The 26,232-nt window shown below is 42.1% G+C and overlaps 1 long non-coding RNA gene across 2 annotated transcripts in view; it reads right to left on the bottom strand.

Moving 5' to 3' along the window:
* LOC128628292 (uncharacterized) overlaps nt 1-26,232 on the bottom strand; it is a 79,460-nt gene that overhangs the window by 52,405 nt on the left and 823 nt on the right. The gene's annotated exons all lie outside the window — the stretch shown is intronic.

The following is a 26,232-nucleotide window of genomic DNA, read 5'->3' as shown; positions in this document are numbered from 1 at the left end:
ATGGAAATATATAGTATTGGGTAGTGACATTGACTTCAAAGCAACATTTAAAAAAAAACAAAACATAGAGAGGTGTATTCGATATTAATAGAAGAAATGTTAAATTTATGCTAAATAATATATGCTGGAATAAAATTCAACAAGTAAAAATATTTTCTGTGGCTTGGAAGTTTATTAAGCCAAACATCTGCCTACTCATCTTATCAACAATTCCACTCCAAGAGAAATGAGTACAGGAGTGCACCAAAAAAATATGTTCTCCATTCATAACAGTAAAAAACTAGAAACAGTTCAAATGCACACTAGTAGGGAAATGGATCAATGAAATGTGGTATATCCACACAATGGAATGCACCAAAGCGCTTACCTTATGATTCCATGTATCTGCAGATCAAGGAAAGGCCACACTAATTTTGAAGGATGGGGACAGAATAGTAGTTCTTTCTGTGGGAAATTCTGGTATAATGGGAATGGTCTATAAAGCTGATTCTCAAAATATGCGTCAAGGACCACTTTGTGGACCAGTGTGTCCCTAAGAGCCTTTCACAGAGTCTGTGAGATCCTCTTGCCTGAAGTCCATCTTGTGGGAAGTCAGAGTTCCTTCATACACTTCAATGAAAATGACATATCACAGCAGGCTGAATGAAGAAACACGTATCAGAATTCAGATGATTTCTGTGAAGCTGGACATTAGAGGGATTTGCAACAACTATAAAATAATTTCTATGAAATATGTTTTTAATAAAAAGATGCGATTCTAATAATTGTTAGTAAAAAGTTTTTCATCATAGCAATTTTAGTATGTGTATGGTGGTATCTCATTGTGGTTTTGATTTGCATTTCTCTGATACTAATGATATTAAGCAGCTCTTCATGTGTTTATTAGCCATTGGTATAACTTTTTTAGAGAAATAGCTATCGGAAACTTGGCTTTTTTAAAAATTAGATTATTTGCCCTTTTACTATTGAATAGTAGGACTTCTTTATACATTTTAAATATGAGTTCCTTATCACATATATGATTCTCAAAAAAACTCTTCCCAGTTTGTGAGTTGTCTTTTCATTTTCTTGATGCTGTCCTTTGAAGCACAAAGGTTTTTCATTTTGATGAATTCCAGTTTATCTGGTTTTTCTTTTGTTGCTTGTGCTTTTGGCGTCATATCCAAGAAACCATTGCTTAATCCAAGGTCACTGTAATTTATACCTGGGTTCCTCTAAGAGTTTTATAGTTTTAGTTCTCAGGTTTAGGTCTTTGGTCCATCTTGAATTTATTTTTGTCTTGGCACTCTTGTAGAAAAATAGCAATTGTCTATATGTGTGAAACTCATTTTTTAAAAACTCCCATCCTGTTCAATGACATTGCTCAAGATATGGATAACCTTCCCCTAGCCAAAGCTATTGGTCACTTCTATGTGCTAATATGAAGCTCTCGGCTGCATTTGACACAGTCAACCATTACCTACGTCTAGAAACATTCTCCTTTCTTTGTCTTTGTGACTTTAAATTTACAGAAGCACAAAGTTCCCATGCTCCAGTCCCACTTCTCCAAGAGCACTCCTTCCCTTCTTCCTTCCTTGTAGAGAAGGCAGACCTCTAGAATATTCCATTCATGAAGCTCCCATCCATCCATCGCCTCTCCCATTCTGCCCTTTTCTGAATGGGATATGGAACTTATGACCCAGACCATATCAGTTAGCAACGAATTTTAGTCTGTCTTTTTTCACTCTGACTTTTACATACTTTCTTTTGTCCCCTCATTTCAACAATAAGTTCATATTATTTTCGTCTTCTATTGCTACAAAACAAATACACAAACTTTATGTAAACCCATTTATTATTTCACAGTTCTATTGATCAGAAGTCCAGGAAGAGTGGCTGGATTCTCTGCTCAGAGTCTCACCAGGCTGAAATCACATCTCTCAACTGGGCTGCATTTTCATCTGTGACTCAGAATCTCTTACAAATTCAAGTGGTTGTTTGCAGAATTCAATTTCTTGCAGTTGTAGGATTTAGGTCTCCAGTTCCTTGCTGTTGGTCAGTAATAGTTCTTACCTCCTAGATGCTGCCTGCAGTTCTTTATCACGGCCACATATATAAGCCCTCTTCACAATGTGGCAGCTGACTTTTTCAAGGCCAGTAGCAGATTCTCTCTGTTTTATTCCCTTTTTTCAGAAAGGGCCCTTACTCTCAGGGATTACTTGAGTAAGTCAGTCTCACCAGGATAATCTTTGTTTTGACTGACTCATAGTCAACTGGTTTCTTACCCTACCTATATGTGCAAAATTCCTTCCACCTTGTAAGGTAATATAACTTAATTCACGGAGGGAAATTTATCTTAGTCTCAGTCCTGCCCACAGTCAAGAGGCAGAAGTCACAGAGGGTATGTACACAAGGAGGAATATTGTAGGCCATCTGAGATTCCTGCCAAACCACACTTGTGTACACACACACACACACACACACCTTCCCAGCATAGACCCTCAGAAATTTTACATTTTGATAGCATGTTAAAATCTCTCTTATTTTCTCCTCATGTTACAGACAAGTTCAGAACATTATACAGATGTAGGAACTTGTAAGTCCAAGGTCACAGAGCCACCCAGCCAAAAATTAAAGAATAGAATCCATTATGTCCAGTTTCAAAATTTTTCTTCTCTACAAACTAGAGATCATCATATCCTGTACCTAAACACCGTGGCGACAATAGCACTTTGGCATCTTACAATTACAATGAACAAAGCATTCCACAGACACAATGTCATTTCATTGTCATGGCAACCTATCAGTGTGGGTTTTATCATTTCTTCTTCAAATGAAATGATCGAATAAGTCCCACAGTGCAGTACATAGCACATAGTAAAGAACAAATACTAAGCTTTTTGCTTTTGGTGTTACTAGTAATTAATCTATGTATACCACCACATTTGGTGTCATGGGAAAGTATAAAGGGATGTTATCTGTGCCCTAGAAGGACTTATTTGTCAATAATACATCAGAACTATAAATCTAACACATTCTTAACATTAATCAGATTTTATTTGAATAATACCAGTCTAAAAGGGGTTCGGCAGCATAATAAAATCCAAACAAGAATTTTAAAAGTCTAACTTAGGAATCAGAAAAACATGGCCCATTAGCAATATCTGATGAGCTACATGTTTTGTATAGCCCCTGAGCAATGAATAGTTTCATGTTTCTGAGCAGTTAGGGGAAAAAGTAAAGAAAACTTTATTGACTCATAAACTGACATAAAATTTAAAATTTCAGCATCTGTAAAGTTCTACTGGAACATGCCACCTGAATCCATTTGTGTATGATCTATGTTTTTTAAAAAAGCATATTTTATCAATTATGCTACTATAGTGTCCCAATTTCCCCCTTTGCACCCCTCTACCCAGTACCCCCATTCCCTCCAGCATTCCTCCCTGCTTAGTTCATGTCCATATAAGTAGCTTGGCTTCTCTCCATTTCCTATACTGTTCTTAACATCCCCCTATTTTGTACCTACCAATCTGTGCTTCTTAATTCCTGCACATTTTCCCTCATTCTCTCCTTCCCCCCATTTCAGATGATAACCCTCCAAATATCTTCATATTTATGACTCTGTTCCTATTCTGTTTGCTTGCTTAGTTTGTTATTTAAATTATTGACAATTGTGAATTTATAGACATATTACTGTACATCATTTTTATATCCTTTTTTTTATATCATTCCCTTTAGCATTTCATATAATGAAATGAGGCTTGGTGATGATGAACTCCTTAGCTTTACCTTCTCTGGGAAGCACTTCATCTGCCCTTCCATTCTAAATGAGAGCTTTGCTGGATAGAGTAATCTAGGTTGTAGGTCCTTGCTTTTTATCACTTTGAATACTTCTTGCCAGTCCCTTGTAGCCTATACAGTTTCTTTTGAGAAATCAGCCAACATTCTTATGGGAACTTCTTTGCAGGTAATTCTCTGCTTTCTTCTTGCTGCTTTTAAGATTCTGTCTTTATCTTTAACCTTTGGCATTTTAATTATGATGTGTCTTGGTGTGGTCCTCTTGGGACTTGTTTGGGACTCTCTGTACTTCCTAGGATTGTACATTTATTTCCTTCACCATATTAGGGAAGTTTCCTTTCATTGTTTTTTCAAATAAGTTTTCAATTTCTGGCTCTTCCTCTTCTCCTTCTGGCACCTTTATGATCGGAATGTTTGCATGTTTAGACATGCCCCGGAGGCTCCTTAGCCTATCCTCATTTTTTTAAATTCTTTCTTCTTCTTGCTGTTCTTTTTGAATGCTTTTTTCTTTCTTTTTTCTAAATCATTGATTTGATTCTCAGCTTCATCCCATTCATTGCTGGTCCCCTATAGATTTTTCTTTATTTCACTTAATGTAGCCTTCATTTCTGCCTGGGTCTTTTTTATGCTGTTGAAGTACCCAGTGAGTCATGGAGCATCCTGATAACCAGTGTTTGAACTCTGCCTCTGATAGCTTCCTTATCTCCATTTCATTTAGGTCTTTTTTGGGAGATTTGTTCTGTTCTTTCATTTGGTCCATGTTCCATTGTCTCCTCATTGTGGCAGTTGTTTATATGTATTAGGTAGAGCTGCTATGACTCCCTGTCTTAGTAGGGTGGCCTATTGTAGAAAAGCACACCTGTAAGTTGTATGGGTAATTGCCAGGGCAGGACAGCCCATGTCACTTCTCTGTGGCTCTGTGTGGAGGAGGGTTTAGAGAGGGAACAATGCTGCTGCCTGGCCACTGGAGTTTTGCCTGGGAGGAAGCTGTTTCCTGGAATTCGCCCTGTTGTCAGTCACTTCACTTTCTCCCTGTATGCCACTGGTGCCCTTCCAGTGGTTGCTCTGGAACAGAATCCCATATGGGATGGGTCAGTGTGAGTCCTAAGTCCATTGTAGGATCTTTAACAGGAGTCTCTTGAATATCCCACAAGTTTCTTCTGCTGTACCATCCCCCACTGGTTTTTATAACCAGAAGTTATAGGGATTTATCTTCCTAGCACTGGAACCCTGGGCTGGGTGGTCCAGTCCGGGGCTGGAATCCCTTGCTCCCAAGGTATCCCTCTTGATTTTTATCCACTACATATGGTTGTGGAACCATCTGTTGCACCTATCCACTCCTCTCCATGCCTCTCTGTGTGTCTCCACTTGTCTGCCCCTCCTGTTTACCTGGATGAATGTGGCTTCTTTAAATCCTTGGTTGTCAGACTTTCATACAACTTGATTTTTGACAGTTCTTGATGATATTTATTTCATAGTCCAGTTGTAATTTCTGCTGTAGTTGTATGAGGAGGTGAGATATGTTTACCTATGCCTGTGTCTTAACCAGAAAACTCCCTATGGTTGTTTTCATGTTATAACAGCAGAGTTAAATTGTTGTGACAGAGATGGTATGTCCAATGAAGTCTAAAATATTTGCTATCTTGCTCTTTACAAAGAAAGTTTGCTTGCCTTTGATCTCATCCACTAGAGCTGAGCAAACAAAAGGGAAGGGGATGAATGTGTCCCAAGCTGAGGAGCCAAGTGGTGAGGAGCCAGATGGTGAGAGCCTTGCTCTCCAGCTTTTGGAGAGGAGAAGAAATAAAGGGCCCTCAAAGACTTTGAGCCCATCTGGGCTTTGAGCACATCTGGGCAGTGGCAGAACGTCAGATGGGAACACTGCCTGTCTGCACATAAGCCTTTACAGAAGTATAGGGCTGCCTTAGACTTGGAGCCTAGTCCATGCTGGCTGGGACAGGAATGATAGCAGCAGTGATCTCTGCAACTGAGAGGTGGAAGGCTCCCACACTCCCAGAGCCTCAGTGTTGTTGAATAATCCAAAAGAAGGGAAAGAAGACAGTAAAGTGATGCTTGTCATTTCAGTGTGTGTTCTCCAAAAAGCAGACCCTCAAACTAGTGTTTTATTTTGTAGGTGACTCCAGGAAACATAGTGAGGGATTTGGGTGTAGAGCAATAAAGTTATACTTATGGAGGATGTGACTGCCATGGGCAACTGGGGCTGAACCCTGCTGGGTACTCTGGGGGACAGTACAGCACTCACCTTCAGATTGTCCTGGGGTGAAATCAAAGGGCTATTTATCCTCTAACTTTCTCCTCTCCTTGGTGAGTATTGCTGTTGAGGGTAGTAACTCCCCAGCATCACAAGTGCTTGAGGCAGGAAGCATGAACAAGATTGTGTTCCAAATCTGCAAGGGGGACAGGAAGGGATGTAGGGCACTATGAATGTCAAGCTTCCTTCCCCTCACCTTGGGGAGTTAGTGGGGTTGGGTAAGAGATTCAAATTAGCCTTATTCTGATCAAGATAAATAAATGAATTTTACTTCTAGTGGCCAGAGGGCATCCAGATGTCCATGTATGTGTATTCTTTTTTTTAAAGATTTTATTTATTTATTTTTAGAGAGAGGAGAAGGGAGGGAGAAAGAGAGGGAGAGAAACATCAGTGTGTGGTTACCTTCAGCACGACCCCTATGGTGGACCTGGCCCACAATCCAGGCATGTGCCTTGACTAGCAATTGAACCAGTGACCCTTTGGTTCACAGGCTGGCACTCAATCCACCGAGCCACACCAGCCAGGGTTACATGTATTCGCTCTCCTGTTAGACAGCAAACTTCTTGATGTCAGGAAAAAGATGAGTCTTGACATTTGCTTAATAGATAAGCCAATCAGGAAAAATATTAAGAAGTTTTTGCTCCCTTTTCTCTTTCACTGCCTATCCTCTTGTATGGAAGCTATATAATGAGAAACATAGGCAACAAAAGTCATGAATAATTTATGATAAGTTGCTCTTGAGTGATCAAAGTTGATCGCCAAAACCAGTGAGAGCTAGTCAGTTCTAGATCTTTATTTCCCATCTTGAATATTTTAATAAATAGGACAGAAAACATAGCATGCACAGATGCTATAATCAGTGCCATATTTTAATAACAACAAAACCTGTAAAGATATGACTAAGTGGTATCTTTTTGGTTTTTGTATTTGATTGACTTAAAAATAAAATTATGGTAGTGTTTCCAGTTGAAATGGAATCCAGCCAGCCTTCCAGATTTCAGTTTATAATGGAAGAAACAGCCCATATTTGGGTCACGAACAACCTATCCCATTAATCATCCCAGGTCCAGTGCATGTGTGTGCCAGGTGCCAAGAAATTCACGAGACTGTCTCAAGGACAAGATGCTTTTCTCATTTTACTTCTCAATGTGAAATTCTAATATTTGGGTTCACAGATAATTTGCATTTCTATGAGAAATTGGACCCTACACTAAGGGTCAGTGAGAAGCAACACAGCCTTCTTGGAGTATCAAGAAGGATCCTTGGTCATCAGACTCACAAATGTGTGTCCATCTATTCCTCCTCACTGACCTTCACTTCACACTGCCATTGGATGCATAGTCAGCACTGCAAACTGAAGTCATTCCAAACAGAATTCCTGGGGTTTTTTTACCTTCCCCTTCATATTTCAGTTATTAAAGGTATACCATCTTCCCAGCCTCAGATTGAAATTCTTGGAATAGTCTGTCATTACTTTTTCTCTCATCCCCTTGGTCTAGTCTATAAGTAAGTATCATAGCCCCCCCCCATTTCCAAAATTTCTGGAAGGAATATGACACACTGCTGGGATAATCACGCTGGGTACAGTGTCTGTCCCCTCTCACTTGGACAAAACTGTGATAAGCTTCTGGTTTCATTTCCATCTCCTCTTAAGCAGCTACAACCCTTTCTCCACACAGTAGCAGAGTGACTCTCTTGAAGTACAAACTGTAACATGTAACTCATTTGCTTAAAATGTTTCCCTCTAAACTAAAAATAAAAGCCAAGCTCCTTTCCTGAGCCTGAAGCTTCACGTGATCTGGCTCTTGCTATTTCAGTTATTCATTGTTGCATAACAAACCATCCCAAAACTTAGTGCTCGTAGCAACAGCAAGTTATTATTTCCCACGATGTTCAGCAGAAGAACAGCTGACTGGTTCTGCTGCTCCATTTGGTACTGTCACTTGTATGCCTGCATTTGGATGGGAATTGAAATGGGGCTGAAATGTCCAACATGGCTTTGCTCACATGTCTGGTACTCAGCTGGGGTGGCTGCCTGGGCTCCTCCCTCTGTATGTGGTCTCTGGCTGCTTAGTGGTCAGTTTCACACTTTTCCTGGAAGCTGAATTTCAGGAGGAAAGCAAAAATAGCTGCCAATATCCTTAAAGCCAAAACCAAACCATGCATGTTACTTCCACCTCTTCTGTTGTCAAAGCAAGTCCAAGGGCAGCCCAGACTCAAGAAAAGGAAAGACAGACCCATCTCTTGATTGAAGGAGTGATATAACTGTACAAGAATGGGAGGAATTTTTGGCAATGGTCTTTAGAAATACTGTTCTACTCCCACCTAGTCTTAAGTTTAATCTCGTACCACTCTATATAAGCCACACTGTGTATCTTTGTGTTTCTAAAAGATGCTGAGATAGAGACTTCTGGCTTTCTTCCCAATATCCTTCCACCCGTCTTCAAGAATAGAACTTCTGAATTTCAACAAGGTTCATGGCATCTCAAATAAACACTACATTCCCCAGGCTTCCTTGAAGTATAATGTAACCATGTAACCATGTTTTGGCCAATGGAATGTCAGGGCAAGTATTCAGTAGACACTTTAGCTGACCTTCATTAAAAGACAACAATTGTCTCTTCTTTGACCCATTTCTTCCTGTACCTTTTGCTCTTTCCTGTTAGCTGGGCCTGAGGGCTCATTGAGAATGGAGAACTTTGCAGATTGGAGAAGCCTGAGTCTCTGAGATCATGGAATAGTCTGCCAGCCCTGGGGCTTCCCTTTGAGAGAAATACACTGCTGTCTTATTTCAGCCACAGATGTTTTGGGTTTTCCACCCCTCAAAGCCAAACGTAATTCTTACTGATGAGCATTCCAGCAGAGGTAGCAGCAAGAGCAAAGTGCCTGAGGCAGGAGACTGTCCAGAATGTGAGGACAGTGGAGAGGGTGGACGGATTGCAGGAGAGGTAACAGTGGACACACCACAGAGATCCTTACAGGCTTGACTTTTTCATCTGAATGAAACAGGATACCACTGCAGAGTTTTGAGGAGAGAATAACAAGGTCCTACTTAGACCGTAGAATCATGCTTGATTCCATATTTTTTTAATGCCAAGGCAGAAGGAGGGGACTAACTAGGAGATTTAGCAATAAAGATGGCCCAAAGTGGCCGATCATGGATCTGGTTAGAGGGAGGGATGGCAGCATTTGCTGATGAATTTGGAGGTGGAGTATGAGAGATGGTAAAAGTCAACGGAGGTTTAGAAGCTTTTCGTCTAAACAGTTGGAGTTGCTGCTAATTGTAATGGAAAAGATTGAGAGGAACCAACTTAGAGGGAGAGAACAGAAGTGAAATTAGGGCTTTTTGGTTGTAGACATTGTATTAGTCAGGATTCTCCAGGGAAACAAAACCAATAGTGCATGTGTGTGTGTGTGTGGAGAAATGTATCTTAAGAAATTGGCTCACGTGATTATGGATGCAGGCAAGTCTGAAATTTTCAGGGCAGGCAGCAGGCCAGAAATCCAAGGAAGAGCTGACTTTTTAAAAATATTTTATTTATTTATTTTTAGAGAGAGGGGAAGGGAAGGAGAAAGAGTGGGAGAGAAACATCAATGTGTGGTTGCCTCTCATGTGTCCCCTGCTGGGAACTGGCCTACAACCCAGGCCCTGACTGGGAATCGAACCGTGATCCTCTGGTTCACAGACCCACGCTCAATGCACTGAGCTACACCAGCCAGGCTGGAAGAGCTGAATTTGCAGCTCGAGTCTGAAGACAGTCAGGAGGCAGAATCCCTTTCTGTTCAGAGAAAACAAACTCAGTCTTTTTCTCTCACAGCCTTCAAGTGGTTGAATAAGGCTCACCCACATTGCGAAGGGTAATTGCCCTTATTCAAAATCTACTGATTTAAATATTGCTCACATCTAAAAAAATACTTTCACAGAAACATCCAACCTGGTGTTTTACCAAACATCTGGGTACCATATCATAGCCAAGTTGGACATAAAATTAACTATTGTGGACATGTTAAGTTGGAAATGCCTTTATGTATTTCAGTGGAGATGTTGACTAGGCAGTTGAACCTTTGAGGTCGTCAATATATACATTTCATTTAAAGAAACAAGACTGCGTGATATAACTGAGTGTAGAAAAAAAGAGGAGAAATTTGAGGGCTAAGCATTCCAGCTGTAAGAGTCAGGACACCTGAGGAAGAACCACCAAAGGGAGCTATGAAGAAGCCAGGGGTCCATTAGTCACCAGGAGAGGGCAGTGTTCTGAAAGTGCTTCTAGAGTGAGGTAATGGTCACTGGGTCTAATTCTGCTGATAGGTTATCTAAAACCGGAGGATTTACCATTGGATTTGGCAACTTGGAAATCATAAAAACCCTCACATATCAGTTAGGGTACAACCAGTTAGGGTTCAAATAGAACAGCAGGAAAATATATATTAAGCAGAAAAAGACATATTTTAAGAGATTTTTTGCAAGGAGCTGGCATATGCAATTGTGGTGATTGGCTAGATAAGTCTGATGTTTAAAGGGCAGGCTATTGGGAAGGGCAGGCTGTGACTCGCAGGCAAGGGCTGAAGCTTGTGTCCACAGGCAGCTTTTTTTTCCTTAGGGGAAACCTTAAAGGCTTCAACTGATTGGATGAGACCCATCAGATTATCTAAAATATCTCTTTTGCCCTGGCTGGTGTGGCTCAGTGGATTGAGCACCAGCCTATGAACCAAAGTGTCGTCAGTTTGATTCCCAGTCAGGGACCTGGGTTGCAGGCCAGGTCCCCAGTAGGGAAAACCCAAGAGGAAACCATGCATTGATCTTTCTTTCCATCCCTTTTCCCCTCCTTTACCCTTCTCTAAAAACCAACTAAATAAATAAATAATCTTAAAAAGATAATAAAGTATCTCTCTTGCTTAAAATCAACTGATTCTGAACTTTAGTCACATCTACAAAATATCTTCACAGGAACACAAATTACTGTTTGATTGAAGAGCCTACTCTAACCAAGTTGACTCATCCCAAGTTCATCGTGCCCCAACAAGCCCAGCTTGCCTGGACTGTGGATCAGAGTGAAGTGGGTTCAAGAGAATGGGATGGGAATGTGGAGATAATGAGGGTAGAAAATCATTTCTAAGAGTTGTGCTATGAAGAGAAACAGAGAAATGGAGAAATGACTGGAAGGAAATTGGACTAAGCCCTACGTGGCTGATGTAGGGTGTTCGACAAGACCATTTGTGGAGACAAACTTGAGGAATTAGAGGCCATAGTGTTAGAAAGTCAACTCTATGGATACATTCATGTTGAAAACACCATGAATAAGTAGGACCGACAAAGAGTGACAATGAATCTACAGCTAACATATTCAGAGATGGGACATGCTCTTGATTTGGGACAGGACAACAGTGCATGAAAGTACCAGAAGTAGTGGAGTTACAATCTGATGGCAACAAATTCACAACACACGTAATAGGGGGCTTAAGGAGGAAAAAGAAGTGAATAGCCTGGGAAACAGCAATGAGGAGAAAAGAGGACACAGACCAACCTTCAGACCCAATGTGAAGAGTTTGGGAGATAACAGTTCCCTCTTAAGAGGATGCACAGGAAGGACTGTCCTTATTTGAGATCCAGATCCAAGTCAGAACAAGGAGGTGGGGGAAATTTTGAGGATTCAGGGAAATTTGCTGCTGACTGATCATGAATTTGAGAAGATTAGAGGGCTGGGAGATGACATCAGTAAGGGAAATTTCAGAGCTGTGTTAGGAGGACAAAGGGGCGGGCACCCTGGGGTGTCTGGCATAGGTAGAGATAAAAGGCACTGAAGATGGTCTCCATGGTTTCCAGGGAGATGGTGGGAGTGAAGCTGTGGGTGTGAGGGATAGGGAAGGGGAGCTGAGTCGTGCCAACAGTGCGACACATTCTTCAGCCCTGTTTTCACTTTTATTGCTTGGGATGTAAAAACTGGAAGCAGGAAAGATGTATCCCAGCACTTGATCCTTCCAGGCCTCAGTTTTCTCTTTGAAACAAGAATTGGACTTAAGAAATTCTCATCTGCATCTCCTTCCTACTATGGCTCCCTGTGATTATAAATCATTCTTTAAAATTGCCCCATAGTGTTTGTTTGGCATAAATGTTTGATTCTCAGAGCACACACATTTTGCAACTCTTTGGCTTTTTGTCAAAATCACATTTAACCCCTTCTTGGCCTGTCCCCATGACAAGACTGAAAGAGAATAAATACACTGCGTTCTGTTTACACCAGGCTCCTCTGAAGACCAAGGGGACAAAGAAACTTAGGCAGAAAAAGGTGTTTACTCTTCCCTGTCATGTATTTGCAAAGCTACATAAAACCTTCTACATTCTATTTTATTCACATCTCAGAAAGCTGTATTCTGGAATGTAAAAAAGTCCCTTACTACCCTTTCTCCTCCCCCAAGTGGTCTCCATGCCCCCCCATTCACTCCCAACCCCCTGACCAACTTCTGTCACCTTTTCAGGCGTAACATGCAGTCACACACCAGCTGAAACGACAATCCACTCTCCAACCATCCACCCTTGTTTTCTTTTTTTTTTTACTGTTTGCTTTTTGTTTTTACTGTCCTCCAATAATTCAAAAAATTCTGATTCTTATCAAAAGTCATCTGAAAGCTCTGACCAGTAAACTGGAATAAGATCTTAGGTTCTACTAGCCAGTAATATTAACTAAATATTATTAGAATAAATGTTTTCCCTTACTCTTCTAAAGTTACCACCCAAGAAATTATTCTTCTTTAAACTATTCAGGTAGAATTGACACATGACATCACATTAGTTTCAGGGGTACAACAGACTCGACACTTGTATATATTGTGAAATGATCACCACCATCAGTGTAGTTAACACCCATCTCTGTATGTTATTACAAGCTTTTTATTATCGTGACAAATAGGCCAGAGGTCTTTACCATGTGGTACCTGGACCTCCGGCATCAGCATTACCTAGGAACCTGGTAGAAATGCATATTCTCTTGCTGCACCCTAGAACCTACTGAACCAGAATCTCTGGGGTGGCATCTAACAGTCTCTGTTTTAACAAGCCCTTCAGGGGCTTCTGATGCACGATCAAATTTGAGAATCACAGATTTAGACACAACACATATTTTGGTCATATGGACAAACTTTTGACTCTCCTAACTTCATTTTTTTTTTATATCCGTGGGTCTGGATACTGTTTCTTCTGCTTAGAAAATCCTCCCCAACACTGTCTGCCTCTCACACCCTTTGAGACCAGTGTGGCTATCACCTCCCCTGGGAGAACTTCCTCCCCACCCACCTTGTCCGCTCACAAGCCTGCCAGGCCGAGGGAGACACACCCCTCTTAGCTTCCATGGAAAATTTCTTGCCGTCTGCCATTTAAACATTTATTATATTTCCTCTCACATAGCTATGTACTTGATCTCTGGCCATGTATTTTATTTTCCCACATTCAACAAAATTTTAAATGCGTATTTATATTTTAGGGAGTGTTCAAGGCACTGGAAAGTTAGAAATTTAAAAGACAAAAAGACTGAAATCTTTGTTCTACTGAAAGAGGCCAGACAATAAATAATGTAAATGGATGCACTTTATAGAACTATATTTGGTTGATTCTAAGCTATGTAATTTTTTTTCCTTTTAATACTCAAGTCAGAATGAATTTTAGTGGGAGTGGGAGCATAGGCTGGGCAGAAGAAGGCGGGGGGGATTGGAACAACTGTAATAAAATAACAATACAAAATAAGAAAAAAAATGAGTTTTAATCAATGGCATTTCATGGTTTAATAGGCAGCATTTTTTTCCTTTCTTAGTAACACATAAAATAATGGTGTGTCTTAATTATGCAATGCCTTAGATTTCATGAAATACAGTGTTGGAAATCGTCCTGCCTGGTGTCAGAGGCTGTAAGCCAGTTGACAAAAGAAAAGGCCCCACGGCTAGGGGACCCTGGGGCCATAGGCAACTAATAAGACAAAACTTATCCTCCTGGCCAGGGCAAAGTCTCTGCCCCCTTTACTTCACCCTGCTTAGCCCCTAGAGGATGGCTGGATAGTCAATGACAGGTAAGATACCTCAAGAAAGGAACAACCTAAGACAGACACAGTCACGAAGGGGCCATCAGGGAAGGACTTGGGGAATTGTGGAGAAGGGACAAAAAACCCTCACCCTTCAGCTTCATCATAGCCTGAGTTCTCATTCTATCTGTAAAAGGTCTCCTAATGTCTTGTCTGCCTTGCTTCCACCCACCTGATTCAGGCCTGAAACAATGTCGAAGTGGGGTGCAGCTTTGTGCCCGAACTGGTGGTTCATGGTGGGGGACAATCATGCCTAAGAAAAAATGCATTAAGCCCCATGAAACCTGCTTTGCTAAAAGTGTCCTCAATTTAAATGTTAAGGGTCCAAGCACAAAATAAGTTTGTTTCCCACTGTTTCACAGCCAATTGGAGTCACACTAACTACGAGACCCTGACTCAAAAGAACCCCCATAATCTCAGAAATGCTATCTGTAAACCATACCTCCTTTCTTTGACATGCACCCTTATAAAAGCTAAACTCAGTAAAAGCCCATTGAGAGAGAGACTAAAGACCTTTCTCCTCTGAAAAACTGGTCAGCCTTTCCTCCCCAAGCAGGTCATGTCTTGGTACACTTATTCCCCCATGGTGGCCAAGGAAGCTCTGCAGGCAGAGCGCCCCCCCCCCGCCCGCAACAATATGAGGAGGTTAAAAAAGTTATATGCTCTAATGGGAAAAAATCAAGTCAGAAAGAATGATGGGGAGTATAGCTGTGGGAGCAGAGAGGGTATCATTGGAAATAGGGGTCTGGGGAAAACCTTGCTGACATGGTAATCTTTGAAGACAGACCTGATGGAGGTGAGTGATAGAGTCATGAGGAGATGGGGAAGGGAAAGAAGGACATTCCCAGTAGACGGAACAGCAGGGACCAGGGTCTGAATACAGAAAAATGTCTAGTGTCTTATTGATCTATTCAGAACAGAGCTTAGAACAGTGTCTGATAAATACCCATACATGTCTGTTTATATAATGGACCTCAGCCACTGATAATGTATGAATACTTATAAAACATTATAATTACAAGTATTTTATCTCTATGCAATAGTGGGCAATAGAGACTCTTGGGAATAAAAAAGCCTATCAGAAAACTTTACTTTGCATGCGTGATGTTCCAGACCTTATGATAGGTGTTGGGGAGATGTATAAATTTAATACAAAGGTGGTCTTAAAGAGTTCTCAACTAGCAGAAGAAACAGAAAAAAATAACCACAATATAATGTTATAATGTTATAATATAATGTGTGAAATGTATTATTTTAGCCGCATAACAAGGAGCAGTCTCTGTCTGTGTTCATTCATACTCCTGACAAGGTCTATTTCAAATTATATCCTCTTGGAGGGAAGTAATTGAAAAGCCTTAGCAGCACTTGGGTTAACTATCAGGCTGTGAAAAGTATATCTACCATATAGTTTTTGGATCCTGATCTTTTATCAAATCTTCATTGCTAAGGGACATTAGATTGCAGCAAGTACACAGGAAACTCTTCAAAAGACAGAATCCCAAAAGTGTGCTGTTACCATAAAAGTTATATGTCCCACTGCTAATGTTATTTGCAAAGTAATAATGCATTGAAGGGCTTGAATGCTAGGATACACTGTCCAACAAATTCAAATTGCCACTCTCCTCCACCTTGTGATACCTAAAAACCCCTAAAATGAACCCCCACCCCCCTTTGTAAAAGATAAGAGACATGAGCTGATTCACAGCTGCCTTAAAGTGTGGCTGAGTCAGTGAATCAAGTCCTGTGTTGCTTCCCTCCCCCCCCCACTCTTCTCCTCCCTAGCAAGTCTGTTTCCTCATGACAGAAGCTCAAGTTGTCACTTTCTAATCTTCTAGCAGTCATAGACCTTAAATCCTCTTGGCCAAATCCAGTAAACAAAAATAATATGTTTTCTACAAGCCCTAGGAAACAACTCATCCTCCTTCATAAGGTCAGATATTGATCCCTAAGTCAGAAGTCACTGGCAGATTCAACATTGCCAGAATTCCATGTAATCAGTGAGTTGGGCGCAGGGTTTCCTCAAAAAAAAAACAAAACAAACAAACAAAACAAAAAAAACAAGGACGTTTAAAGAAAAGTAGATGTGGATGCCAGGAATGGGAGAAGCAAAGCCACGGATGTCCACTACACAACCTTTCAAAACATGAGGCAGACTGATGACCACACCAGTAATGGAATGGCCCCATGTCTCACAGCTCCCAAGTGACTGACATGCTCCTACCCCCTTGTGCCTGAGTCCCTGCTTCCCTGTCCACACACGCGCAGCCTCCCATGTAAATACAAACAAATGTGGTATAAAAACAAAACTGTTTGGACATTCCGTTTTGTGTGCATCTCGGACAGTTTTCAAGGGAACAATGAAATCCACATCCGCTTCTCCCCAGTTGAAGGAATTCTCTAGACACGCACTGTCTCGTTGCAGAAGCCACCTGACATCAGTGGCTCTTGAGCACTTGAAATGTAGCTGCTCCAGATTAGAAATACCAGGTCTTAACTATTTACTACAAAAATACAAAGTATGTTTACATTTAATACAAAATGTGTAAGAGCTCATCACTATTTTTTTATTAATTAAAAGTTGACATAATATTTTGGATATATTATTAAAATTTATTTTACCCATTAATTTTTACTTTTAAAGCTGTGGCTACCAAACATAAAAACAGAAAGTAAAATAATGGTCATAAGCAGCCAGGGGCTGAGGGAATAGGAGAACGGTTATTTAAGTGTACAAGCTTACAACTAGCAGATACATATGTCCTGGAAATCTAATACAAAATATATAGAGACCAAAACATTGTATAATAATAATCAGACTTACTAAGAGACTAGATTTTAATTACTCCCACCACAAAAAAGAAATAATAATTTTGTGATGTAATAGAGATGCTATCACTACAATTGCAATCATACTACAATATGTAAATGTATCGAATCAACATCTTATACATCTTAAACATTACATAATGTATGTCAAATATATTTTGGTTAAAATAAATAAATATGAAAAATAAAATGTGATTACAAGAATATTTAAAATTATAATTGTGACTTTTGTTATATTTCTATTTCTCAACAGTGCTGCTGTTGAGATTTCTGTAAAAGCAGACCATTCATTTGGCTTTGCAGCTCTCAAACTGTGATTCCCTCTGTCCAGAAGCATTGGTATTACTTGGGGAGACCCTGTAGATGCAGGATCTTTAGTTGCTGCCCTGCTGCCTGTCTCTTAACAAGCCCTCCAGGCTTTTCATTCAGTGGCTGCCTTGGCAAGACAGAGCTGGGAGCACACTTCATTTGCGCTGGCAATACAGTTATTGAAAGTAGCAAAATCAACCTTAAAGGATTGAGTTTACTAAATTGCTATGTGATTTAAAATATTGATTTTCATGTATAAAATGTTTTTTTTTAGAAAAGTAGATGTGAATATTGAAGCAAAATGAAGCTGTTGTGCCCTGGAACGTGGGGCACGCTGGAAGGCAAATAAGCTAGTAAGTAGTCTCCCAGTGTGGCGGAAAAGGGAAGATTGAGGGACTTGACCTTGTAAGTTAACATGTACTAAATTTTATTCTAAACGTTTGGTTCTAAACCTGCACCACACTCTGTGGTAGGCACCATTATCAACTTCATTTTACAGATATGGAAACTGGAGCGAGCAAGGTTCATCAGCTGGTCAAGGCCGCACTTGAAGCCAGAGTGAACCAGGCTCCAGAGCCCAGAGGCCTCAACCATCGCACTTACTCTCTTGCATAGAGGTCAGGTTGTATCTGAGCTGATCTGTAAAGTGGGTATTTCCCCACTAGTTATTCCTGGCTGCTGTTAGAATCACCTGTGGACACAAAAATGTACTGCTGCTTGGGCTTCGCCAACTAGGGATTCTGATTCCATTGGTCGGAAGTGGGTCCTGGGGTGTTGAGAAGTCCCCTAGGACTTCAGAAACCACTTCCATTGGATAGATGATGAAGATGAGGCTGGAAGATGCACAGTGGGACAAGTCAGCAGAGGCTACACGCAGGCCCTATGAATTAGGCCAGGGCTTCTCCAGCTAGAGGCACACAACTCTCTGGATGGCCATTTTAAATGTGGGTTCTGATTGGCAGGGCTGTGTGTGGCCTGAGATTCTGTAGAATCCAGGTGAAGGCGATGAAACTGGTCCAAGGACCACACTTGGATCTCTGAGTTGTGCTTTGTCCAGAGGCCCTAACCCATGTGACACTTTATTGACTCCCTAGAGAGTGGCAACTTTCCCAGCACCTGGAGGGGGGGTGTGGGAAGGTGTTGGGGTACTTTGCCCAGGTACAAAGATTAGGGATTTCCTGAGATCACAGACCTGGTCCCCCTTAGCAAGGCCCAGCCAAGGATGAACGTCTTGAGCAGAGTCGGAGTTCCAGTTCTTGAGGCCTGGAGGAAAAATTCAGGAAGCTGACAGGCAAATAACTCACAGTCCTGGCCCAAAAGCAGGAACCCCAGCGACCCTACTTTCTCCAGTCTGCTGTCCTCTCACCTGAGCGCAGCCTCTGGAGTTCTCCCTGGGCTACTCTCCCGCTCCCACGCTCAGCTGCGGTGCAGGCGCCAGAGCAAGGACGAGCTGCTTTGTCCTCCCCAGGGCCGCAGGATTCTCTTGGCTACGCTCGAGGGGACAGCCGGATGCCAGAGTTGCAATGTGCGTTTTCCACCCACCCTTCTACAACCACCTTCACCGCTGTTCGGACCCTCAACTCCAGTCCCCCGACTTCTTCCAGTGTCCCCTGTCCGCGACGAGAATTGGTCCTTAGACCCAGAATGGAGGCTTTTTTCCTCTCCACACTGCTGCTTTCATACCCCACTCCAGCCCAGGGCTCTTTCCCAGTACCGGGAGGCAGAGTCCTGTCCTCGGCGGCTTCCCCCGAATGACTCCCCTCAGCGACGTGCTCTGGGGGACGCTGAGGCCCCAGGTTGAAGAGGAGGCGCGGCGCCTGGAGTCCCCGGGGACGGCCGCCGAGCTCACAGCCCCGAGGTGGTAGGGACCGGAGTGAAGAAGTGAGCAGCGACCAGAACAGAAAACAGGGGAAGGGAGAACTTCGCGTTCGTGGAGGCGGGGGTATTCGGGTCTGTATCTGGCATAGGTATACCGCACTGCCTCCGCTCCTCCTACCCCCCCCTCCAAAACCAAAATTCAACGCCCAGAACCTCCCACGGCCAGTGCGCACCCCACCTCCCCGCCAGCCCAGGTTCCGGCCCATCAAGTCGGGAAATGAGGCGATCCATCAGCTGGCCCCAAGTGCCCGCCGGAGGCGTCCCCCATCTGTGCTCCTCCACAAAGTCACCCGGGAATGGAGCGCAGCGGCAGCCACCGAAACTCTGACCTCCGGGTGCCAGGGGTCGGGCGCGTTACTCTCGGTGGCTTTGGTGACCTGGGCTTCAAGGCCTGTTTGATGTGGGTCGTGAGTCCAGAAGCTGTGGACTAGGCGGTGACTACAACCTCTCTAGACCCAGCGGTTTCGTTGACTAAAAGACTAGGGGTGGGGGTCCGGCTCCGGGAGAGTTGTAGACACAAAGAACCTCGTGGGGAAAAATACAGGTTTGGGCCTCGAGCTGCACGCACTTGGGCGCCACTGGGGCTGCTGCGCCGCGGGCACCTCTGGCAGACAGACCTGGGGAGGTGGTGTTCTGGGGGATCTCACAGGCAAGGGCAAGACTGGGGCCCCACGAAATTTGCTTTTGAATTAAAAGTAACTATGGTGTCGCCAAGGGAAAAAAAAAAAAGATCCGAATTTCCTTATTTTGAGATTTTGCGTTTTTATTTTGAAGAGAATATCGGAAGGTCTCCAGGGTGTTTTCGGGTATGGGGCCTCGCGGAGTTCTTAGCGGGCCCTGTCCCAGGGAGAATCGGAAAGAGGGTGTAACAAACCACCCGCTGGCAGCCCAGGGACGCACCGCAGACGGGCTCCGAGGGAGGGGCGGCGGTGTGCAGCCGGACCCTGGCTCAGCCTCTGAAGACCCAGACCTGCCGCTGAGAGGTGGGTTCCTAGTTTGTCGCTGGAGGCCCCCATGAAGGTAGAAGAGTGGGGTTTTCTCCCAGTTGCAGTTTAGGGTGGGTAGACAACGCCCTCCCTCCGGCCTCCCACCCCCCAGATTAAAGACCGAAACAAAACCCAAACCTCCCAGCCTTGAGCCTGTTGCAGGCCAGAAAGCTCGGGTAGGTTTCCGTCCCACTTCTCCTCTCTGCCAGCACTTCCCTTGGTGACCAGGGACCCTACTACAGGGTCCCTGTAAAGTTAGTCCACCTTCTCACCTTCGGTTCCCAGCCCGGCCTGCAGAGACCACCTCCTCCCCGCAGCGCAAAAGGGGCAGTGCGCGCGCCTCTGAGCCTCCCGAGACGCAGCCTCCGTAGAATCTCTTCCCGGTTTGGGAAAGTTCTCGCGGGTCCGGAACTGACCCACCTGCGGTGAGGATCCCCGCGCGGCATCGGGCTTGGAGCGCGGCACCCTCCCTACTTTGGCCCTTCAAACTGGGCGGCTGGAGCCCTTGGAGGGTATTTCCCTCCCGTGCGAACACTGCACTGGCAGTTTACAAAGGAAAGAAGAGAGCGAGCGAAGGAAAGCCGCGAAGCCTCTGTAACCGGGTCTCCTCCCTCTCCGTTGAACGCCCTACACCTCCCACCCCCCGCTTCCCAGTTCTGCGGCCTTTTCTTCGGGTGGGGGAGGGATTAGAAAGGCGGGAGGTCGGGAGAGCGCCGGGATCTCATTGCCCACCCTCCGCTCCCCAGAGCTGGGTTTGCCTAGACCTAGCTGGGGAGTGGGAGCTCCAATGATAGTTTCTGCCAGGAACTTTCTTCCTCCTTTTAACTGTCCTCCAAAGCCCCTGTCGCTGTGGCCGGAACTTGCTGAACCCGCAGGAAATGATCCCGTCTCCCGACTTTGAAGCTGCTGTGGACCTCATCTTTGCAGCTGGGCGAGGGCATTCTCTCCCACTTCTACACGGGGAGCAGCTGAGCAAATGAGCCAGGGCGACCACCCTGGGTGCCAGGCACCGACCGGCAGCTTCCCAGCCTGAGGTCGTCTCTAGCTCAGGGTGCGGGCAGCTAGGAGCCCGCAGCAGCGCGAAGCTGCCTTCCCTCACGCAGAAAGAAGCTTTCGCCGCTGGAGCCCGCAGCCAGAGCGCCCGCGAAGCTCCAGGTCCCGGGCAGCCAGGCCTACCTGCCAAGGTGCCACCCAAGGTAACGCCGTAGGCCCCAGTCTGTGTCCCGACCAGCTCATACTTCTTGCACGTTAAGATACTACACTTTAATAATGGAATCCCCAGCATTTTTTTTTTTCTAAAGGAATTTCTCTGATCACTTCCCAACTAAAGTCATTGCTAGTCACGGCATTTAGTCCTGGAGGGATCTTTTAGAAAAGGCATGTTAAAGCCACTCCTCCCAGAAGTTGTTGCTAGTGGAGTAATAAAGTCATAACTAACGTATTGCTTCCTTTATTATCATTCCTGTCGCCTTTCCAGCACTGAAAGTGGACTCTTTCCCCTTTCCTGTTTCCGGTTGCCAGGGTGTCTCGCAATATTTTCACAAGGGTCATAGAAACAGACTAAACTTAGGACATCAGAACAACCTGGGAAGACAAGGAGGGAGGATTGAATGTGGGAGGTGGGTAGTGGGTAGGGCAGAGGAGAGTAATAGGGGGGAAATTCGGACGACAAATTGAACAATAAAAATGAAAATAAAAATAAAAAAGAACATCCTGGGGCATTTCAGGACTCCAGCTGTGCACTAACCAAGATTCCTTTGAAGCGGAACCCACTGGCCACCCCACCCTCCCCCTCCCCCAAGGGTAATTCATGTTAATTTCCCTCACTTCCAACACACCTTCCGGTGAATATGCAGATAACTTCAAATAGACGGTTAAAAGAGTAGTTAACTGGGGACTAGGAATCCCTGTCACACATCATCAAAAGGTTTTAAGGCACTTCATTATCTCAGAATTCAGGTAGCAAACCATTTTAAATGAACCAGACTCCCTTACCTTAGATAGTTGTTATTTCTTAGAGAAACTACTTCTTTAAAAATTTTTAATGTCTCAATTGGCTCTTCTTTTTACAGAAGGGTCTTCTGCTCTCAGTTAAGATTTTCCTCACTGCTAGGAATGCAAAGAGGATGGTACTCCATGGCCTAAAAATTTACACATTTATCAGAGCTAGTGCTAGCTAACAGAACAGTAAATTAATACCTAGTTGGGGAAGGAAAAATAATTATTTACTATTGACCTTTTCAGGAATGATGACCTGGTCTCACCATCTGATTATTCAGGGTTTGTTATATGGATTTTATGCCCTGCATTCCAGCACATGAAGGCATTTATTCGAAATAAATGCATCAAAGAACATTTTCTAAGAATTTAGCATAAATGCACTTTGCCAATGAAAGGGCTCTTTTCTGCTACCTTGTCTGTCTACTCTGCCGTTACCCTCATTGCAGAAACAACTCTGGTTTTCTTAAAGTGGATGCAGGAGAGGCCAGTGAAATGACAGGATAAGAGGTATTTCATCAACGGTGTATGGACTGAGTGCATTGGAGGCAGGCCCAAACTCAATTTTTTCATTCTTTCCATTTGAAAAATTTAGCATTTTGCAGTCAGATTTCTGATTCTTTTCAAACATCTCAGAGTTTGGCAATTTCTGCACAAAATATTATGTACACATTATTTTTTCAGTTCCTACCCCCAAAAGGTTGCTATCCTAGAAAGAATTTTAAAGGTATTCTAAGGCAGTGATTAAGTTAAATGAAATACTTGTTCAGTGATAATCTAAACACAAGGAAATGTTTTGCTAAGTAGTAATTTTAGCATAACAGCTGTGTACATCTTGTCCAGTACAGTTAAATTATCCTTGCTCCTGTTATCCATTTGTTCTCCCATAGTCATTCATTCTCCACCCCCTCCTCTCTCTCTCTTTCTCTTTCTGTGCGTGTGTGCATGAGTGTGCGTGCTTGCTGGGGTTGGGGGTCAGCAGAGCCAAACTGCATTTTTTACATTTCACTGTGGGCTGAAATATCAGCAAGCAAAATTTCAGCAGCAAACAAAACTTAGGTTTCCCCTTCGAAGCTCACAAATATGTTGTCTAATTAGCATTGTTTCCCGGTTTTGTAATGTAGTTTCTAGAGTCTACAAATACAAGTCAATTTCTTGTGCAATCGAAGTGAAAAAGACATACCCAATGACTTAAATATTTAATTTTATTTAGGATAATTTTGCATATGCCATTGCATATGCCATATGTGGGTAAACTATCAAATAAGTGAGTTAAATGGGTGTTATGCAGTCTACAAAGCATTATGGGTTTGGGGGCCTAATTCCTCCTGTATTGAAATTTGATTAGTATGAAAGGATGAAGAGTTACATCTTTGTGCTGACTCTCCTATTTAACATAGATTTCTTCCATCTGCATTGTCCTTCCTTGTCTTTCAAGGCAGGACAATATGTCTACTTGTTTCCGGACCTACCTTCTCCAAGAGGCCTTCTTTGGTCAATTCCGCCCCACCCTAGGATGGTTGCCTTATATTTTCTTTCCCTAAACATTTATGCATACATTGTGCCAGGCAACTTGACATCTTCATTTATCTTCATATTTTCTCCCATCCAAACTGAAGTTCTATACATGCAGGGACTTATTTCCCGCTTATATAAGTAGAATTCACCAAATGGTTTGAGATTCATAAAGGCTAATTCAGTAAGTAAATGCAAGAATCAAAGTGAGTCCTTCAAAGATCTTAGAGGATCTGGAGGAGGTTCCAAAGCCAGCATACTTAGTCACCCTCACCCCTGACATTTTGTGTTGACCATCAGCAGCAATGATGACAGCTGACACAGCCAACGCCCACAGGGGTGTGCCTGTTTATGTCAGATCCTCCTGCTTTCTCTCCTACTCCAGAGAAGAAAAATAAAAACTTCGTTACTATTTGAACATATTATTTAATGGTACGTTTTGCTCCTTTATCACCTCTTCGGTAATTTTAAATAACTGAAGTTTTTTTTTAAAGGGGATATTAGAAAGTTGTTTACTTGATGTAGGTGAAAGTTGTAGGTATAATGATTTGATTCTATTGCAACGTAAGAATCACTGAGGATAAAGTGAATAAATTAATGAGCAATTTGTAACCTATATTTAAGATTAAGCATCTTGAAGGTTATTAAGTTAATTTTATTTTGAAGATTTTCCTTCTAGGAAGAAAGTGTTAAATTTGCTATCTTTTTTCTTTTAACTCTTTCAAGTACACTCTTATGTCAACAAAGCAATGGTTTATGTCATGTATGAAGACAACCATTTTCAAAGGAACTGCCATCTGATTTATAAATTAACTACAATAATTTAATATTAATAACCAATGCTACTTCCCATCTAATATTTTATTTTTAAAGTGGATAATTATCAATTCCATTGATCTTTTAACAGCTTATAAAGTGAGGATATTTACAATAATGTTTCACAAGAGAAACTGTCATAATCTTTTACAGATGTCTCTTCTACTTGTATACTTGTATTTGTTTATCTGTGGGTTTCTAAAGCACTAAGCATAGTGAAGGGAGTAGGTTTTCAGTTAATATTGATGGACTAAATTGATTTGTCTTTTGTTTCGAATGCTTTATATTCAAAGGCTCACTTGGCTTATCCAGCCATTCCCTGAGCTATTACACCTTTTTTCAGATGAGAAGCACTAAAATCTGTGCAATAATAAATAGTGAATCCTGAACTGAAATTGATTTATTTCCTTTCTCATTAAACTACTTGAGGAAAAGAGGGAGAAAGAATACATTGGCTTTATTACATATGTCTTACTGTTTTCTAGTTTTTACAGCACTACAGGAAAATAACAATTGCTAGCATGACAAATTGCTAATATGACATAAATTTTATGACTTCCACTCTCAACTGATAATAATTGATTTTATATTAATCACAATTTTTCTTAATTTTTACATATAATGATATATGTTAAGTTCTTGAGAAATATTTGGATGAAATATCAAAATACAGAGATAAAAGTGAAGATGTAAAAATATGTATCTAATCATTAATAGAGGATTAGGTTTAAAGAATAATTATATAGACACTTCAGAGTAAATGTTATATCAAAATATTACTATACTTAAAACAGCATTCTATACATTTCAGGAATGTGAATTAATGACAGAAATTATAGATTTCATTTTGTTATTTGGTCACTGAATAAAGATGATTATGGAAATAAAGATATGGTGTTTTTTGGAGTCAGAGTATTATATAAGAAAATATGATGATCCCTACAAAGTTAAAGCATGTGATTTTTCTATTTTAATTTTAACTGATCATGTGACATGCAGAAGGTCACTTAATTTTTCTGAGCCTTAGTTTTGGGACATGTGCAACCATGATAATGTATATATTACCTTGCCTGCCTTCTGAGGTTGTGGGATGATCAGACTTTACAACACACATGAAAATACCTTGTAATTTGCCCCTTAATATGACATTGTTTTATGACCTTATATTACTGATTAGTCATAATAAAATTGTCTAAGAAATAAAATATTTGGAGATCACTATAATTGATGAGGAGGGCATGTCTTTTGCCAAAATAACTGTGTTCTCATTGTTATTTGTGGAGGAAAAAAAAGTAAGCTACCAAGAATGTAAATATAGGAATTAGCTAAGTAATATTTGTTTTTCAGTCCCACCAGAGGCTGAAGAGTAGTATCAGTGTGTGTGCATGTGTTTGTTTACATAACTATGTAACATAACTGTTCTAAGAGACCCTGGATAACCCTCACAAACTTCGGGTTCATTTACATTGCTTTTGGCAGAGTAATCATAGTATAATGAGTGAGGGTATGTAAGTGACCCTAAAGTTCAGAGTCCTCATGCAACCAGAGAGCAGAGCTCACAGACAGTAAGCCTGAATTGATGCATTGACTGATGGCCTTCTTTGAGGAGGTGTCAATTTAGCTTTGAACCCAGGAGCTCATTGTGAGCAGGGAAGAGAAGGGATGTCTCCCAATGCAGGAAACTGTTGCCATAGCATTTTCCTTCTCTATTCCTGCCTACTCCTCCACCCCTAAAAGCAGCAACAATTTGTGATCTACCGTTTTCTTTAAGGAGCCAGATGCATTT

The sequence above is a fragment of the Artibeus jamaicensis genome, unplaced genomic scaffold (assembly GCF_021234435.1).
Source record: "Artibeus jamaicensis isolate MK-2021 breed Jamaican fruit bat unplaced genomic scaffold, CSHL_Jam_final contig_685, whole genome shotgun sequence".
Classification (NCBI taxonomy): Eukaryota; Metazoa; Chordata; class Mammalia; order Chiroptera; family Phyllostomidae; genus Artibeus; species Artibeus jamaicensis.
This window is presented reverse-complemented; position numbering and strand designations above follow the sequence as displayed.